The sequence below is a fragment of the Pleurodeles waltl genome, chromosome 4_1 (genome assembly GCF_031143425.1).
Source record: "Pleurodeles waltl isolate 20211129_DDA chromosome 4_1, aPleWal1.hap1.20221129, whole genome shotgun sequence".
In the NCBI taxonomy this organism is placed as follows: domain Eukaryota; kingdom Metazoa; phylum Chordata; class Amphibia; order Caudata; family Salamandridae; genus Pleurodeles; species Pleurodeles waltl.
Window position 1 is genome coordinate 280,798,333 of NC_090442.1, and position 19,455 is coordinate 280,817,787.

Genomic DNA, 19,455 nt, shown 5'->3' on the forward strand with positions numbered 1-19,455 from the left:
AAAAACTGATACTTTAGTCAGTTCAGCACCTGTGTTGAAAGTTTTGGGGTGATCTGTCAAGCAAGGGCCTGGAAAAAGTGGGGTCCCAGAACACTTTTTCCTCCTTCTACATTAATGGGATTTTTCACATTTATGAACACAACTACAGCCTGAACCACTGAACAGAATTACACCAAATGTGGCAGAAAGCCAGCATTTTTACAGAAAGAGTGCGTTTTATGATTTGGTGTGAATCTGTTCAGTAGTTAAAAAAATACTAAAGGGCAAAAAAATATAGGTATCTGGGCACTTGGAAAATCCGTGGATCCAACTGTGTCTGATTGACTCCCAAGACTTCAACAAGGAAGTGTTGGCAGCCATCTTCCGAGTCCCACCAAAAAAGATTTAAGAAAAGTAAAGGGACCAGGGTAGGGTCACCCTGAGCTCCTAGCCTTGGTCTAGGGATCTCCTACAGACCTCAACAGGGATAAAAAGCATTTTTTTTTTTTAAACAGAAAAATCCGTGGATGAATCAGCTGATTTATCAAAGATTTTTTTTTTTTAATAAAAGGCGGTCTCCTGACCTTTTCTTTTATTTTGACCCGGGTGGGCCAGGTCCAGGGGGCATTGGGGGCTTTAAAAAGGAGTGGGCGCACAAAGCTCCCCTCCTAGGGCATGTATTAGTCCTGGGGACCACCACCTCCCCGGGGCGATCAGAGACAAATATGCATGGGGGCCACACAGCCCCTCCGCGCCTCGGGGACCACCACCTCCCTGAGCCAAAGAATCAATTAATGCGTGAGGGCCATGTGACCCTCCCACCACCCTGGGGACTGCAACCTCCCTGGGGCAAACGATTAAACTAACACAAGGGCCAGCGCACCCTCCCCACTACCCCGGGAACCACCACCTACCTGAGGCAATTCATTTCACATTAAGGGGCCCATGTGGCCCCCCAACAGCCCCTAGGACCTCCACCTCCCCGGTGCTGAAAAAAGATAAGGAAGGGGATCTGTTGTGGACCCCCAGTCCGGGGACCACCACCTCCCCAGGGCATATTTTGATGCTGGAGGGGGCTGCACAGACCCCCTCATGGAGCCAATAATGGACCACTGGGACCACCACCCCCCCAGGGCCGGCTTCTGCTATGTCCCAGGGTAACCATCCCTGGGACATTGCTGTTTGCTCTCACTTGGCAGAGCTTTGACAGCTCCAGCCAAGTCAGAGAACACACTCCATGCATGTTCAGCAGCTCCCTGTCTGTGTCAGCAATGCCAGCTCCTGCAGGAGGCAAAGAGCCAGCTGCAAGTGCGGGGACCTTCAGGCTCCCCCTGTGGTCCCCAACAATGGTGACTGGGTGCCCCAGGGGGCAATCAGGCAGATGGCCTGGTCCCTCGGTATGGGGTCCCTGGGGCAGAGATTGGCCCCAGGAGGGGGACCGCATGCCCCCCCATGGAATTGTAGTGGGCCCGGGGGATGGGAGTCCACAGGGTCCCCCTCCCCAACACTGAACATTTACCCAACGAGGTACCACTTACTAACTAACCAGTAGAAGGTGCTCCCCTTGGATAGACATTTTGTGCAAACTGTGGATAAATGAGCAGGTGACCTTCTGTTCTGGCCATGATGCTCATTTCACAGAAATTAAACCTAAACAGAAAGCACTTACAAATATAAACGTATATGTATATATATTATCTACTGGTGGTCAGGATTCTACAAGTGTAGCTCATGTAAATCCTGTGACAATATCCACACTCACTGGCAAGAAACAGAAAATCATGAAGTTAATTACTTGTACCTCTTTTGCAGGGTCATCCCCAATCTTTTTGCCTCCTTCCTCCTAATTTTGCTGACCTGTTTTTGTTGGCTTTAAGACTCTGAGCACTTTACAACTACTAACTAATGCTAAAGTGCATATGCTCTCTGTGTAAATTTTATTGTTGATTAGCTTATCCATGAGTGGCATATTTGATTTACTAGTAAGTCCCTAGTACAGTGCACTTGAGGTGCCCAGGGCCTGTAAATCAAATGCTACTAGTGGGCCTGCAGCACTCGTTGTGCCACCCACATAAGTAGCCCTGTAAACATGGTTTAGACCTGCCACTGCAGTGTCTGTGTGTGCGATTTTAAACTGCCAATGCAACGTGCCAATTGTACCCACTTGCCTGGCCTAGACCTTCCCTTTTCATACATGTAAGGCACCCCTAAGGTAGGCCCTAGGTAGCCCCATGGGCATGGTGCAGTGTATGTTAAAGGTGGGACATGTACATTATATGTTTTACATGTCCTAACAGTGAAATACTGCCAAATTCGGGGTTCACTGTTGCAAGGCCTATCTCTCTCATAGCTTAACATGGGGGCTGCCTTTAAATACTTTTAAAGCGCAGATTCCGTTAGGGAGCAGCTAGAAATGTGGAGTTTAGGGTCTCTGAGCTCACAATTTAAAAATACATCTTCTAGTGAAGTTGGTCTTTAGATTGTGTGTTTGAAAATGTCACTTTTAGAAAGTAGGCATTTTCTTGCTTAAACCACTCTTTGACTCTGCCTGTTTGTGGATTCCCTGTCTGGGTTAGTTTGACAGTTGGGCTGTTTGCACCTCTCTCTAGACAGTGACACAAAGGGAGCTGGGGTGTAGCCTGCATGTCCTGATGAGCCATCTGTGCTAGGAGGGAGGGGATGAGTGTTCACTCACACCTGAAAGGGCTGTGCCTGCCCGCAGGCAATGCAGTCTCCAACCCCCTGCTGTGTGTCTGGGGCCTGGCTTGGGCAAGGCAGGATCTTACAAATAAGAGAGACTTTCCTTTGAAGTAGGCCTACTTCAAAGGCAGAAAGGAGTATAAGAAGAGGACCCAAAACCCCTGAAAATTAGATTACTTCTGGAATCTAGAGGAACCTCTGCCAAGGAGAAAAGCTGAATCGCTGAGGAGAAGTGCTGCCCCTACCTGTGACTGTGCTTTGTTGGGCTATCTTGCAGTTGCTGCTTCTGCCTGTGAAAGGGGACAAAGACTATACTTTGTTGTGCATTCTGCTTGTGAAGAATCCCCAAGGGCTTGAACTGAGCTTGCCTCCTGTTGTTGAAGTCTCAGGGCCATCAAAGACTTCTCCTGCCAGCACCTGGACTCTCTGCTGAGACTCCTGCCCTGCAAGTGGTGCCCTATCCAGCCCCTGGGCCCTTGAGAGGTGAAGCTGGCAGCCAAGAACTGAAAATCCACGCACAGACTGCCGTGAGGGGAGATATTTTCGACGCACCTTCCGTGACACAGCTGATAAACGGCGCACCGCCGGCTTTGCATCTGAAATCAACGCTCCACCTTCATCGCAGCTGGAAGATCGGCGCAACGCGGCTGAAGAAATGACACGCAACACCTGCTAACGAAGGCTGATAACAATGCAAACCCCACGCAGCACAGTTTTGTGATACTGTGCAACGACACACACCTACCGGAGGAGGAATGACACACAGTCTTGCTTGCGAGTGAGAAATCAACGCATTGCCGGCCTTTTCCGATGCACACTTGCCCGTGCTGGGTTATTTTGAGGCTATCCAGGTACTTTTGTATGCTAACAACATTCTCACTGTTTTCTAAAGGATTTAAGACTCTTATTCTTTGAAAATTCATAACTTGACTTGTGTATGTTGGATTTTTGTCATTTTGGTCTTGTTTTTAGATAAATATTCTCTATTTTTCTAAACCTGTGTTGTGTCATTTTGTAGTTACTGAGTGTATTGAAACAAATATTGTACACATTGCCTCTGAAGTTAAGCCTGCCTGCTCGTGCCAAGCTACCAAGGGGGTGAGTGGGGGTTAACCAAGGGTGATTCTCTATTACCCTGACTAGAGTGAGGGTCCTTGCTTGGACAGGGGGTAACCTGACTGCCACCCAAAGACCCCATTTCTAACAATGCCCATATATTTTAAAATACATGGGGAGTACTAAACTGTCTGTTAAGAGGAGAATTTTGGAGCACTAGTGTGCCAGAAAAACGATGATTCATATTACCCGGTGACTAGACACTCCTATCAAAATCATAACAGCAACAGTGATCTTTTGAGGTATTTTGGGATTGACAGAATTATTAGAAACATCAGATATGGCAACCGAGAAAGATCTCTGAGAGTCTTGGAATCACACTACATAATAAAATTAAATTCCAAATTCCCATTTGGTCTGACTAGTGAAGAGAATTTGGCTGTACATTTGAGTGATTAATTCATTCATAGTCTTTGGTTTTGCATTTTAACTAGCACATTTCAATGACCACAGTGCACTTAAGCACTACTGGGACATTTTGATTGCTAATATAATTGCTGGTATAATTTCTTTACTCTGGGTTAGCAAGGGTGGTCCTGGAACTGACTGGGGTAATATATAATTTACATAGCCTTCCACATTGATTTGATTGTAATGTAAGGATTCATGGCCAGCCCTACCCAGCCAGCCCTTCCTCCCCTCCACTTTTTTCCTTGTGGAATTCTTAATTTAGGGTATTGATCACGATTGAATATCAACAATATTGATCTTTAAATATAATTTGTACATTGTATGAATTGTTTGCAGTATATCTTCAAAGGTACCATACTGATACATCGAACCTTCTTTGGGTTGAATTTGTCCTATTGGTGGACCCTTTAACTCATGTTATAGAGGACGCAATGGCTGGACCTTACACCCACAATGACATTACGTGATTACCCTTGATTGAACACCCCCAGGTCACTTTCCCTATGATCATTTTAGTGTGAATCCTTATTTGTGAATATTTTGGAATTAATTATCCTTATTATTATCAATATTCTTTTGAGGTATTTTTTCTCCCATGAGACTTCTTAACTTCGCTTTCCATGAATTACTCAGTCCGATTCTCTGACACACTGGGTACATTGAAGGTTTTTTGTTCTGACATTTAGCACTTTAGTGATCCCACATGCTGTCTTGACAATTGGATATAATCATGGAGGGGCGAGCACGAGATATTGTGGTCTTGGCATAAAGTATGTACTTCAAGTGATTGACTTAGAACTCCACATTGTATTTATTAAGGAGTCTGACCACCACCCCAATGGAGAGCTCAATATGTAATTCCTGTGATCAATGAAGAACGTAATACTATGTGCCTCCAGAGAGCTGAGTCCCTTTTCTTTTAGTAGTCTTTTTCAATGTCAATGATGATATCATTGACTATTATGTTTTCACGGTAATATATTCATAGTATTTTACTATTATACATTCTCTACAATGTGATAATCATTGCAATCATTGTGACGTAATAGTGGATGGATGAACAGAGTAGAATAAGAACTGAAGATTGCACTCATCACGCTTCTAGTATGTTGTTTATGTCCTTTAACTGATTGACAGGTCATAGGGGTAACATTAATCTTGACAAAGACTACTGTGTAGCTGAAGCACGTTGTGCTGTTTTGGTGCCATTAAACTGACCTGCAAATGAATAGGTGTGCTGCTTCTTTCATACTGGTGGTGTTGTGGAGGATTTGTAAATACGAGATGGAGTGCGAGCTGTCGCTGGCACCCGTGTCGCATGGCTGGAAGTGACTTACTCACTACAAGCAGTCAGTCAATATATATATATATATATATATATATATATATATATATATATATATATATATATATATATATATATATATATGTTTGTGTGTGTGTGTGTGTGTAGGGTTAGGGATGGTAGGTGTTTTGGGTCGTAAGGGTGTCTCTAGGGATCAGAAATGGATAGGTGTATGGTATGGTGAAGGTAATTTAAAAAACGGGGTTTGGAGGCTCCCCTAATTTAAAAAAAAATGTTTTAGACATGGGATGTGATCCATCAATCAAGGGACGAGAAAAAAGGGCGGACACAAAAGCCAAAATTCCCATACATTTTTAAAGACTTCTTTAAGAGGGGCTACTACTGAACAGAATATATCAAGTTTAGGAAGAAGTTAGATCTTGGTCCGCAGATTGTGCTTTCGGTGATTTTGTGTAAATCTGTTCAGTAGTTTTTGAGAAATTAATGTTAAAAAAAAATTGTATATCTGGATGGTTGAGTCCGTGAGATGCTCGAGAGACTCTTACGGGAGATCCATTTTGAAAATAGAATGTTCTGACTGGCCCAGGGAGCTTTATTTCCCTGGGCCATCTCACTCCTGCGTGGAGCCAGACTCTCACAGGAGTGAGTGCTCTGATTGGCTGCCAGCTACATCAGAAATATTATGCTGCCTGTCATTGCAAGACTCGGGGACTTAGTCCTATCTCCTGAAGTAAAAAATGAAAATGTATATATTGGGCAGAGTAGAGATACTTTGATTCCCTAGAACTCATGGGGAGACCCAGAGGGAAGGGGGCCAAAACCCCAAAAAAGTGGCAAAAAATGTTGCGAACCCACAAGACTCCCACAGGATTGAAAACTAAAAACAAAAAAAGAAAATGGCAGCTAGCTACATTCATTAAGTTTATGCCCCGGGGAGCCTACCCCTCTGAGTTTAATTTAATAAGGGGAGGAGGGCTGTGTGGTCCCCCTCCCTGAGCGATTGAAGAACCCGGGGAGTTCATCACCTGGGGTCAAGAACAAAATAAAATGCAAAAAGTGCCACAATCCCACAATAAACTTCCTGTGGGATCGGGCAAAAAAAACTAAATGGTGGTCAGGTCACATTATTAAATTTCACATTATTAAATTAAAGGCCCCATATTGAATAAGGGGTGGGGGTACAAGGCACCCGTCCCCGAGTCATTACAGTCCCAGGGAGCCCACTCCAAGGCCGAAATCATGACAAAGGTGAGGTGCAGCTGGGAGCAGACTTTTGATCTGTTTCCCTGCCCACACAGATCTACACACCTGTGGTGCATTTGGAGCACATGCGTTTTGTAAACACCTATACCGGATATCTGGTCACAGGTTATAAAAAACAATTAGATTGAAAAGTAATCTGGTAGTTACTTGCTACTATGTAAGCTATTAAAGTAACACTCTCATTGGATGGTGTCATCAGTGATGTCATTTGAGATATCGCAAGTGATGTCATAGAACATGTCAACAGTGATGTAAAATGTGAGTCATAAGCCGTGCATGGCATGGGTGCGAGTTCTAGTTAGCTCTACTAAATATAACTCGTGAATTTGTGTCTTTTTTCGTAGTACAAAACCTTAATGTTGCCACTGACGTATTCACCTAACAAGAACATTAATGTAACCATTGGTTGTTTCAGTGAATTTCTAAGGGTTTTAAAAAAAAAAATTTATCTCACTTAATTAATATGTTACTTTAACGTTTGCTTTTTCAGTGAATATATCTATATATATAAATATATATGGATCTATGTATTTCACTTACCTTATATGTACTTACCTTGCATTGTAAAGACATATACATGATAAATGCATATTTGTGGTAAAGGCTTGCGTTGTAATGGATGTGTGGTAAAGGCATGCATAGTAGTTACAAGGGTTGTTAAGTCATAGAAACCAATCAAGCGCCACAATCAATAGTTTTGAAAACACGTGGATGATCCTAACAGCATTAAGGAGATATGCTATTCATTAAAAGTCTTTTGGATCATTATCTATAGGTGTACAGAGCTACCAAAAAGAAGTAAATGCAACAGTAACACCAACAGTGGTAGATCTAGTTTTAATTAAGTCAGAAAGTGACATTAAACACTACCTCATATGCAAATACTCTCCAGCCTAGCATTGCAGGAGAATGTGTGAGGATACACTGCAAGACAAAAGCCATATAAAATAAAAGGACCAACTCCTCTCTGGGTAGTCATTGCTTAAAGCCAAAGATGCACAGCCAATTCCTCCAGATGACACTTCCCTTTCACTGTGGAGAAAGTTTGAGGTGAGGTTCCTTACTCCATCGAGAGGCCATGCAACATGATAGAAGATGAGGTACAATGCAGTGGATCAGTAATTGTTGATTCAGCATACGTTGATGCACAGTCATGATTGTGTATGGCTAGATGTATTGATGGTAGTTCTCTGTTAGCACTGGTAGTTTTTTTTTGCCTATGGTGGTGTTGCTTGCACAGCCACATGGAGTGTCAGCAGGTGCTGTGATATATTGTTATTCTAAGTGTGGTAGATGGTGCCTCTTTGTGGTCGAATACTTTTGTTTATGGCACTGTTTCACTTTAATCAGATGCATGTGTGGAGGAATGAGGTGCATTAAAAAATAGATACTGCATGAAACATAACAGATTTGTATCAGGCTTGAGTATTCATTATGAGTTACCTCACTAGCCTTTTTTTTTTTTACATATGGTCATATCGTCGCCCATCTAATACACATTGCCCGGCTCACCACATTGCTGAATATGTATGTACATCTTTACCACGTAAACCACAAATTCTTCATCTGAGAACTTCTGCTTCTGTTTTTTCCCAGCCATTAGCTTCTGTGAGCTCTCTGTCTCTCTGGCAATAGAACAGCACCTTCAGGTGCTTTGACAGTCTTAGCAGTGGTTGGTGTCCATGTGACCTGCCGTGTTCCCAGATTGAGGTCCCAAATTCTATTCTGACACTCATCGCAAAGGCATTGTTTACACCTCTAAGTTTGGCTTGCACCACCAGTCTGCTGACAGTAATTCTACTACTCATGGATTTTATATTTGCCACACGCACAACCATTTTTAATGACAGTAATTGGGGTATTGTGCTGGAAATGTCTGGCAGACGCTACAGTTCCTTACATGAGTACTAGTACTCTCTTACCCACTGGCGGCGTCTTGGTGCTCTATCAGTGGTTGTAACAACACCTCACTGGCCACATCTCAATTTCCACTTACCTCATGCAGGGGTGGGATGGTTGACAACCCGCCTGCATGCTAGAGTGAATGATGTGGTCCAAGTGTGGGTGCTATTAGCACTCACCTCATCTCAGCTATTTGAAATGAGGGTGCCTATTTTCTCCAGTAATCACGACAGCCTAGCATTATATCTGAAGTATCAATACAATTCCAAATCCTCCTTTGTCCCTTGAGCTCTCCATGTCATGGTGTCTATGGCAAAAACATGTCAATCACTCCGACAAGGAGTTTAGATGCTTTATGGTTTCCCAAACGTTAAACCGATTAATTGTAAAGGGTTTGTCTGAGTTCTTGACATATCTGTTTTATTTTTGTGAACTTTAATTTCGTTTTGGATTTCTCACGTTTTTCAGGTGGGTCTCTAACATTTTAAGAGCCATATTTGTGGCCTGGTTTGCTTCTTTGTGGGCATAAAGGCCTGTGACCTTGGGCGTGGTTCACATAGTGCGGGAGACAGGAGAAGCAAGGTTGACTAGCTGCCAGCAAACATTCAAGCTCCTACCCAAGCCTTGCTGGTATGGTTCTTATTCAAAGAGGAAGGGCTGGGGGAGGGGCGCGCAGTGTATTGGTCAGTTGACACATGTGAGGGAAGAAGTAATCGATGAAGCCCATTCTGTTCTGCACAGAATGCAACTTTATCTTATTGAGGTGGGCTTTGCTCCTACTATGATACTTGCCTCGAGCAGCAGGATTCCACAGATATCAGTGCTGCCCAGTGCACACCCTTGTGGAGCTGCAGGTGCCCTTGTGGAGTGGAGACAGGTTGGTTTGAGCTGCTGGCCGCCTCGTGGGAGAGCTGGACGTCTGCATGAGGTAGGGAAACATATTAGGTAGCAGTTAAAATGTTGTGTACTTCCAGAGATTAGTCAAAAGCAGGCATGGGAGTGAACGATGCATGAGTGCAGGGTGAATGGTGTGCCTGTATGAGTGCAGGATGAGCGGTTTTCCTGTATGCAGGGTTAGCAGTGAGCCTGTATAAGTGCAAGGTGAGTGGGAATGCTGTATGAGTGCAGGGGGATGTGATATGAGTGCAGGGTGAGGGGGTATGGTATGAGTGTGGGGTGTGTCGGGACACGGGACATGTGCCTGTATGAGTAACAGGGTAGGTTGTGTGCCTGTATTAATGCACTGTGAGGGGTATGCCCTTATGAGTGCAGGGTGAGTCGTATGCTTGCATGAAAGCAGAGGGAGTGGGGACGCTGTTTGAGTGCAGGGTGAGCAGTTTGCCTGTATGAGTACATGGTGAGCATTATGCCTGTACGACTGCAGAATGAGTGGTGTGCCTGTATGAGTGCAGGATGAGTAGGGATGCTGTATGAGTGCAGGATGAGTGGGGGACACTGTATGAACAGAGGGTGAGCAGTGTGCCTTTATGGGTGCAGGGTGAGTAATTAGAGTCCACTGGGTGAGTGGGAATGCTGTATGAGTGCAGGGTAAGAGTTATGTGTGTGAGTGCTGTGTGATCAGTATGCATATGTGAGTGTAGGCTGAGCAAAGCAATATGCTTCTGTGACTGCAGGAGTGGAGTGAGAGAGGAGTGACATGTCTGTGAGTGCAGGGAGAGTGGCAAGTATATGTGAGTCCATTTGATTCTTTTTTTTTTTTAATGGTAGCAAGCTTTCTTGAAAGATATACTGAAAGCACATTATTTTCACCTAATATTTCTAATATCGTTGTGCAAGAGGAGAACGCCCCTGCATCTCCTACCTATGTTTGATTTATGTACGTTCAAACTTTATATTCAACTCACAGCTTTCTGCCCCACCACTTTTAAAATGCACCACCTCGCCTTCTTGAACAAAAACAACCCTGCATGCACCACAGGCCCCCTTGCACAGGACAGGCAGGTGCCACATAGGATAATTATGGTGCATTCCTCTCCTTTCCCTGTAATGCAGGGCAGTGCAGCAAGGTGGCTTGCTGATTTGCTCGGTAACACAAAGCCCATAGATATGGGCCTAAATATTCTTTCCCAGAACCACCTCACTCAGCAGCACTTGAATATGGATGACCTACCGTCCACCTACAATGTTATATCTACAAATGGTCATATTAAAAAAATAGCAACACAAAAAATGATGGATTAAACCCAGATCTTTGTCACTGGGGGTGAATGTTTGCATTGTTCAGCATTCCGTCCATCATCTGTTCTTTTTGCTTTTGTCACCATAAGTGAGAAGGGTATGCTCAGACCGTGGGTCCCATGCTCACTGCGCCACTTGATTCAAGCAAGCCTGGCTGATGAGGAGTGATACCATGAAAGTGGTCCCAGGAGGTAAATGTCTGTGGGAGCAACATGGTTGCCGTGTAACTGCGAGGCTCATTTGCCCCGCCCACCCTGGATCCCGAGGTTTCAGTCAGTGTTGCGTCCGCGCAGCATGGGACGCAGAGACGGCAGCAGCGGCAGCTGCTCCAGAAACCCCGCATGCCAGAGATTTTTAAAATTAAAGAGCTGCCTCGGAACAGGGCGGCTCGAGCCCCGACCGCAGGCTTGATTTTCACAAGGCTGGGCCACAATGGCCCTTTAATCCAGAGGCTGGGCTGAAGCAGGAAACCCCGCAAAGAGGATGAGTCCCCTGCTGTGCTGTGTGACTACACCCAACAAAACCAAGTAAGAGGAGGGGGCAACGGGAGCGAGATATTGGCTCTGGACGGAGCATTGGAGCATTAGACAGAAAATCAGGCGCCAGAATTTAAATGAAGGCTTTTTGGTAGTATTTACTTCAATCAAGTTGCTCCTTATCCAGCTAACAAACGGATAAAGTGAAACTAAAATATATTAAATGTAAGCAGTTTTATCTCAAAAAGATTAAGACATTTATCAAGTGAATTAAGAGTCACTATTGCTCAGTACTTGAAATTGCTACTCACCGGTACTATAGGGGCCTTCTTACTTGTGGGAGTATTTAATGAATTGCTAGACTGTTGCTGAAAAGGGTAATCGCTATATACTGGGCCGTAGACAGCAGCAAAGTAATAAGAGAAAAGGAGTGGGGCCCCCTCGCCGGAAAGGAGCAGTCCCAAGCGCAGCCTCAAGCGCAACGATCTGAGAACCAAACCAGGGTAGGAGCTACGAGTGTTCCAAGTGCTACACTGGGTATTGAAGAATTGCAAAAGATACCATCAAACCCAAAAGGGTGGAATAAGGCAATTGAAAAAGACCTGAAATCCTCGGATTGGGCTAAAGACAGTAGTGATAAATTTTACTTCCTGACAGAAGAATCTGATCTCAGTAGTGGTGAGCATAGCTTCAGCGAATTTGGCAGCAGTGAAACCTCTGAGACTGGAAATAAATCATCAAGTAATGAACCTACAGTACAGCAGTTGCAGCGGAAATGTAAAAAAATACGGCCCGGCCCTCAAGAGGGTCTTGAGTTCCCGACATCTACTGATGGTAGGACTTTAAAGTGGGATTACTCTGGCATTAGACTAACAGATACGCTTACCACAAGTGGCCAGGAGCTGGTCAATAACAATATGGAAGGAAATACAGGAGGTCCTGCAAGCAATATATGCTTGGTTGGTGCTGACTCCGGGATGCTGCAGTCAATATACAATTCAATTAAAGAGCTTCAAACAGAGACCAGGATTAAAAGTCGCCGTGCAAGTGTCGCTACAAAGCGACTGCAAGGTTGCAAAGTCATGCACTGAAATTGAAGTCAAGCTATGCTCGATGGGCAAAAGGATAGGGGCAGTCGAAGAGGACCTTGATGCCCTTAAACAACAGAGCGCTACGAGGGATGACCAATTGACGGATGTAATGTGGAAACTGGAAGACTTTGAGAATCGACAGAGAAGACATAATCTACGATTCTTGGGTATACCCGAAGGGTTGGAAGGGAGTGACATGCTGGCCTACATGGTCAAGCTCCTGCGGGGGGCCTTCCCGGAACTGGGTAATTGGAACTGGGATAACGAGGTTCAGCGTCTCCATAGGTTTCCGGCAACCCGGCGGGAGGGAGGTCAGTCGGCAGAATCCAAATACCCTAGAGCTATTTTGGTCTTTTTTGGCAACTATTTGTTATGGCAGGCGATTTTTGATAAAGCTCGTCCTAATGCCCCACGCAGTTTGGAAGGGGTTACCTTCTTCACCCAGCCGGATTTTTGTCATATAACCGTTAAACAGAGATGGCGGCTCCGACAGCTCATCACACCGTTTTTGGACAAAGGGGGGGAGGCTTATTTGATAGCCCCTGCTTGACTTAAAATAGTAGTGAATGGGAAAGTAAGAGTATTCACTTCAGGAATTCAAGCAAAAGAATACCTGATGGAGCTTAAGTAATAGAAGTTAGAATCATGAAGAAGATAAGGGAGCTCGGGGCTTCCACATTTGCACGACACCAACATTCAGGCCATCGGGGGTATGATTGCTCAACAGGATGGGGGGGCTGGCTGGGAGAGGGAGATCTCAACCAGCCCTAGGGTGGTGAGGGGGTGGATGGGAGTGCTGTGGGGAGGAGGAAGGGGAAGGGAGAGGGGTTGGGGAGAAGGGCAGTGCACAGGGGAGGGGGGAAGAAGGGGGTGAAACAAAATGGAAAGGAAAGGATAAAGGGAAGCAAGAGAAACATAAGGACATGAACAGGGGAGCAAATAGAGAAGAGAACTCAGGATCCCGCACAGCCAGATAGGAAAGCAAAAAAGGGAGGGGAAAAAAAAGGGAAAAAAAAAGAAGAATATAAAATGACTAGACTTCGAATTGCCTCCATTAATATATGTGGATTAAATGATCCCCGTAAAAGAAGGAAAGTTGCCGAAGATTTTAAAACTTTTAAGGTAGACATTTAGGGGCATATTTATACTCTGTTTGCGCCGGAATTGCGTCGTTTTTTTTACGCAATTCCGACGCAAAACTAACTCCATATTTATACTTTGGCGTTAGACGCGTCTAGCGCCAAAGTCCATGGAGTTTGCGTCATTTTTTAGCGTGGACACCTACTTTGCGTTAATGACATGCAAGGTAGGCGTTCCCGTCTAAAAAATTGACTCCGAGGCATGTGCGCTGTATTTACACTCCCGGGCAAAATTCACGCCCGGGAGTGGGCGGGTCAAACAAAATGACATACGGCCGCTTTTGCGCCGTTTTTTAGCGCCTGGACAAGGCAGGCATTAAGGGACCTGTGGGCTCGGAAGGAGCCCAGAGGTGCCCTCCCATGCCCCCAGGGACACCCCCTGTCACCCTTGCCCACCCCAGGAGGACACCCAAGGCTGGAGGGACCCATCCCAGGGACATTAAGGTAAGTTCCGGTAAGTATTTTTTTTAATTTTTTTTGTGGCATAGGGGGGCCTGATTTGTGCCCCCCTACATGCCACTATGCCCAATGGCCATGCCCAGGGGACATAAGTCCCCTGGGCATGGCCATTGGGCAAGGGGGCATGACTCCTGTCTTTGCTAAGACAGGAGTCATTTCTATGGGGGTTGGGAGTCGAAAAAAATGGCGCAAATCGGGTTGAGGCGAAAAATTTGCCTCAGCCTGACTTGCCCCATTTTTTGGCGCCCAAGCTCCATATCCCGCTACGCCGGCGCTGCCTGGTGTACGTCGTTTTTTTCCACGCACACCAGGCAGCGCCGGCGGCTAACGCCGGCTAACGTCATTGATTAAATACGGCGCCCGCATGGTGCTTCAGAATGGCGTTAGCCGGCGCTAATTTTTTTGATGCAAAACTGCGTTAGCGCAGTTTTGCGTCAAAAAGTATAAATATGGCCCTTACTGCCTACAAGAGACACATGTGGAGTATAAAAACTCCAGAATTTTTGGGTCACTCGGTATGAGAATGATAGTTTGCTCAGAACAAGATGTCAGAACCAAAGGGGTGGCAATATTAGATCGGTGTAACAAACTAAAATTCATTAGACAGAAGGCTGACAGGAACGGGAGATGAGCGATTGTAGAATGTTGCTACGGGAAGGGTAGCTTTACACTATGCTCTGTATATGGGGTAGTTACGGACGACCCAGCAGTATTGGACACTCTTACTATAGAGCTAACAGGTTGGTCTCCTCCTTATATTCTTTGTGGTGATTTCAATTTTAATGGCTCTTGGGATGGATTGCAGGATCTATTAGCACTCACAATCAAGAAATATCAGGGATGCAAGCCTCTGGTATTTAAGGCAATGGTTGGTATCCAGAAAGAGTTAGGATTGGTGGATGCTTCGGTAAAGTTTGCAATCCAGACCCTGGATATACTTATTACTCTGCCCCTCATGGGAAGCTAGCGCGACTTGATTATTTCTTGATATCCCCCGAATTATTAAAGATTGGAAGGATGGAACTATATCCGCGGATTATATCAGATCACAACCCATTAGTATTTGACTTGGAATTGGACGGGCTTGAGTATAAGGTCAGGAAGTGGACATTTGAAAGAGGGCTCCTTAAGGATCCTGAATACTGTGACTATATGAGAAATTGGATAGTTGAATTCTTGGGGTTCAACCAGGGGTCAGCATCAGTAGAGATAGTTTAGGATACTTTGAAAGCAGGAGTACGAGGGGAAACTTTGAGCTTTAGCCTTAAGAGGCAGAAAAACTCCCAAAGCAGAATAAAAGACTTGCATATGAAGTTGAGGGATGCAGAAAGATAATTGATTATAGCCATAGAAATGGGGGAGGACATAAATAGGGTCCAGGAGGAAGTCGCTATAGCTAAAGCAGCAATTAACGAGGTTACCGCACAAAGAATAGCGCAGAAATATCTGGTGCAACGTTCTGAAGGGTATGAGTACAGAGAAAGATCCGGGCACCTGTTAGCAATGAGGGCAAGTCATAAAACAGCAGCTGAGGTCATTAGAGAGATTAGAGATTGGCAAGGACAGATAGTGTCAGATGTGGATGGAGTTAGGAAGGTGTTCCAGAGATTTTATGCGAAACTATATAATGGCACATCTGTATTCTCGGATACAGAAATGCTAGAATTCCTAAATTCTAACAAGATTGAAAGATTATCGGAGGAGGACCACCTGCATATGGAAGATCAGATGGACACCCTAGAATTAGACAAGGCATTGAGTGAACTTGCCACCGGGAAAGCCTCAGGCCCCGATGCGATCCCCCTAGAGTTTTATAAAACCTTTAAAGCACTGCTGCTCCCGGTGATGAGGGAGTTATTTATTCAGGTACAGAATGGAGGGGAAATCACACCATCATGGGATATGGCCAATATAGTAATTTATTTGAAGAAAGGGAAGGCCCCACAAAATCCGGCATCATATCGGCCGATTACATTAATCAACAGTGATGTTAAAATATACTCAAAAATACTGGCCGTCCGATTATCCTCGGTGATCAAGAAATTTGTAATACCTAGACAACATGGGTTTGTCCCGGGTAGAGATACTACTGATCATATTTGAAGAGTTGTTACGCTCTTCGATGCTACAGAAGTGGCAGAGGAGCCCATGGTAGTCGCATTATTAGATGCAGAGAAGGCATTTGATCGAGTGAACTGGAAATATCTGTGGCAGTGAGGTACTGGGTTTTTCAGAACCGGTACTGATCCGGTAACCCAGCGGTGCCAGGGTACACCCAAAGACCTCAGGTACTTTCCTGATTCAGACCACAGAAACTCAGAGTCTTCTAGGTGAAGTCAAAGATCGAATTTATTGGCTGCAACCAAGTGACAAGCGTCCTAGAAGTACAACAGCACGGTTTGTATGTTCTCAGGAGACTGTGTTTCAATGCAAAGTCAGGTTTCCTTATATACCGTTTTTTAAGCTTCAGGCAAACATTCTTGACATTTTGGTTGGTCATTCACATGTTTTCACTACAAAGGAAAAAACAGTGTCATGATGAAACCTCATATTTCATGTCATCCAACCCATAATAAATTACCCGGCAAGGCCTAGTATTTTACATCAGATAAGTGTGGACCCCCAATAAAAACGGGCACCTCCCCCTCGTAAAGTAAGAAGAAGAAAAGAGCAGGTGCAGGTGTGAGCAAGATTAGGCAGGGTGTGTGAGCGATAATAAGGGTTTTATGGCATGGTGTGCCTTGATGCTATCTGATTCGGCCACTGGGAGAGGGACTGACCAAACAGGTTTGGCCTGAGGCAATGGTTCCAGCTTGCCCAGGTCAGAGAAAAGTAAATCAAGGTGTACGTGTCCTTGGAATCAAATCTGACTGTATTATAAGCCTATGTGAGGGCAACTTTTAAAATGGCTGCCGTGTAAAAAATGGGAGCCACGAGTGCAGGACGAAAATGGCGATTTCGAGGTGAAAACGCTGCTGGAATTGAGCGAAAATGCTCATGCTTAGTGTACTAGTCATTATCGGTCTTTTGATACTAAAATCGTACTGCTGTGGCAAAGTAAATTACATGGGTCCAGAATTTTTAGAACCACAAACCCTCCTTTTGCCCTTACATAGGCAATAAACCTATTCTCATGCTAATCTGAGTCCAGGTCTATGTTTATAAGGCCATGGAGATGTTGCTGGAGCAAAATTCTAGTACTTGGTAACTCTCTCTGGACAGGTCTCCTTGAACATGAAGTAGAACAAAAGGCCACATATGGCAGGACAAAATAAGGAATACCTCTATCTGCAGTAGGTGGCATAAGATCACACACCCAACAATTAGTGATGTTCACTACTAACTAGTGTTGATGCAGAAGCTGTACAAAAGAATTGCTTACGAATTCTGATCTTCTAACCTGCTCATGTTCAGGAAAAGGGTGAAAAGAGTGCAAAGAAACAATAGTAGGAAAAGACATAGGTTGGGAAGTGGGTGCAGAAGTCAATTGAGTAGAGAAAAACAATCCCACCCATAAATGACAAGGTCATGTTTAAAAGACACTAGAAAAAACGTTATTAAGAACATATAGACAACGGGAGAAAGTAGTGACCACTAGTACAAATGAAATAATAATTTTTCACAATCCTAACCAAAAAGCAAATCCTAAAATTATCTAGTAACATTTTTAGGGCTCCTCTGCATTTCAGTAATTTTTGTATGTTCAGGTGGAACAGTAGTGACTCTCATCAATGCTCTAAGGTGAAAAGGGGGTACTCTTTCCACAGAAAATGGACTTTATTCTGCTTTTACTAAACAGAATAGTACTTTAAAACAATGCCAGCAAAACAATCAGTCTCCTAACACCTAGTCTATACAATCACACGGAAACCTCTTGTGAAACCAACTATGCCCAGAGTCCGTTCAAAAAGCCTCTCTGGCAGGCTTCTATTGTCCATCAAATTTTCTTTTGTTGTTTTCTTTCTCATGGGCCTCTCAATTCAGGCCTCTTTGTGAGAAAAGTACTGCTTAGTTGGAGTGCCCTCCTGGCAAACACCCACAGCTCACTCGAAAGTATCAATGTCTTAAAGCAATGCACCAGTGTCTCTCCTCTGTGGCAGATACTACAAACAATGTGCTCTTCATTGATCAAGGGCACAAATCATCTCGTGCAGACCCAAGCACCATTAATTGGGAAATAGCTCAAGCTCAGCAGCACTTTCAGACTCCAACACTCATTATTTAGTGTCAGAGGACGCTCAAGCTGCTCTTTCATGGGCACCACAATATAGTGCCTTTTTCCAAACTTGAAATCTCCGGTGCACTGCCCTTCTTCCGTTGGAGCAAAGAAAAGGGGGGGTGTGGCCAAAACACAGGCCAAGGGGCTCAAGGGATTGCACACTGTCAGAGGTTACCAGCACATGACAGGTAGAGAAATGAAACCTCAAAACAGCTCTGCTATCAACAACAGGAATCCTTCTCTTTAGCTCTTTTACACTGAAACTTTGGTTTTGTGATGTCCAACGCCGTCTGATGGAGCAAGTACGATACCATGCGCTGGCGATCGCTGTCCAGCTTTGCTACTTTCTGGGTGCTGAGACTGTAGGGCCAAGACGTCCGTCTTTCATCTGTAGCTGTCACTGATGGGAATTAGGCTTAAATCAATGTCCTGCAGGTTATTATGACTTGATACCCGCAGAATCTAGTGACGTAGGAAGTGTGCCACAGCTGTTAGTTTCCTTCAATTTAGTACAAAAACAGTTCATGGTTTTTAACAAGGGGACTGCAAGCAGGTGGTCTGCAATCTTCAAAGGAGTAGCCATACACCATGGGCATAAAATACAAAGACAAAGGCAGAAGGGCAAAACAGGGTCTGTAGCATCTTTAATTCAGTTCTCTCCATTATTCTCTGCCATCTATAGCTACATGAGAATTCTATCTGAATGGATTTCCTCACACAGTGGCATTGTCTAATGGGGTAAACACATATTTGCCTCAATGATTAAGTCTAGGTGTTCCTCCTTACCTTAGAACATCTCAATAGAGAAATCACATGATACCGATTATCAGGGACATGTAGAAACCTTCCTTTAAAAACTGTGCATCAGGTGCACTATGCAATACACAGGCTAATAGTCAAATGTGCAAACAAAAAGACAAGAACTAGAGGGTCCTGATATTTGCATGATTAGGACACATCTGATCCCACAAAAAATTAAAGTAGCAGGAACAGAAGGGAACCGAAAACCAAATTAAAATAGACATTGAAAATTCGTCATGTTCAAAAAGGTAAACATAAGATATCTCCTACTGAGATGGAAAACTTGTCTTACTATAATATTGAGTCAGTTAACCAGTCTATCGCTACCCTGACAGTCAGGCTGGAAAACATTGAAGCAGGCCTAAGGCAAATTCTTGAAAACCAGTCTGGTCAT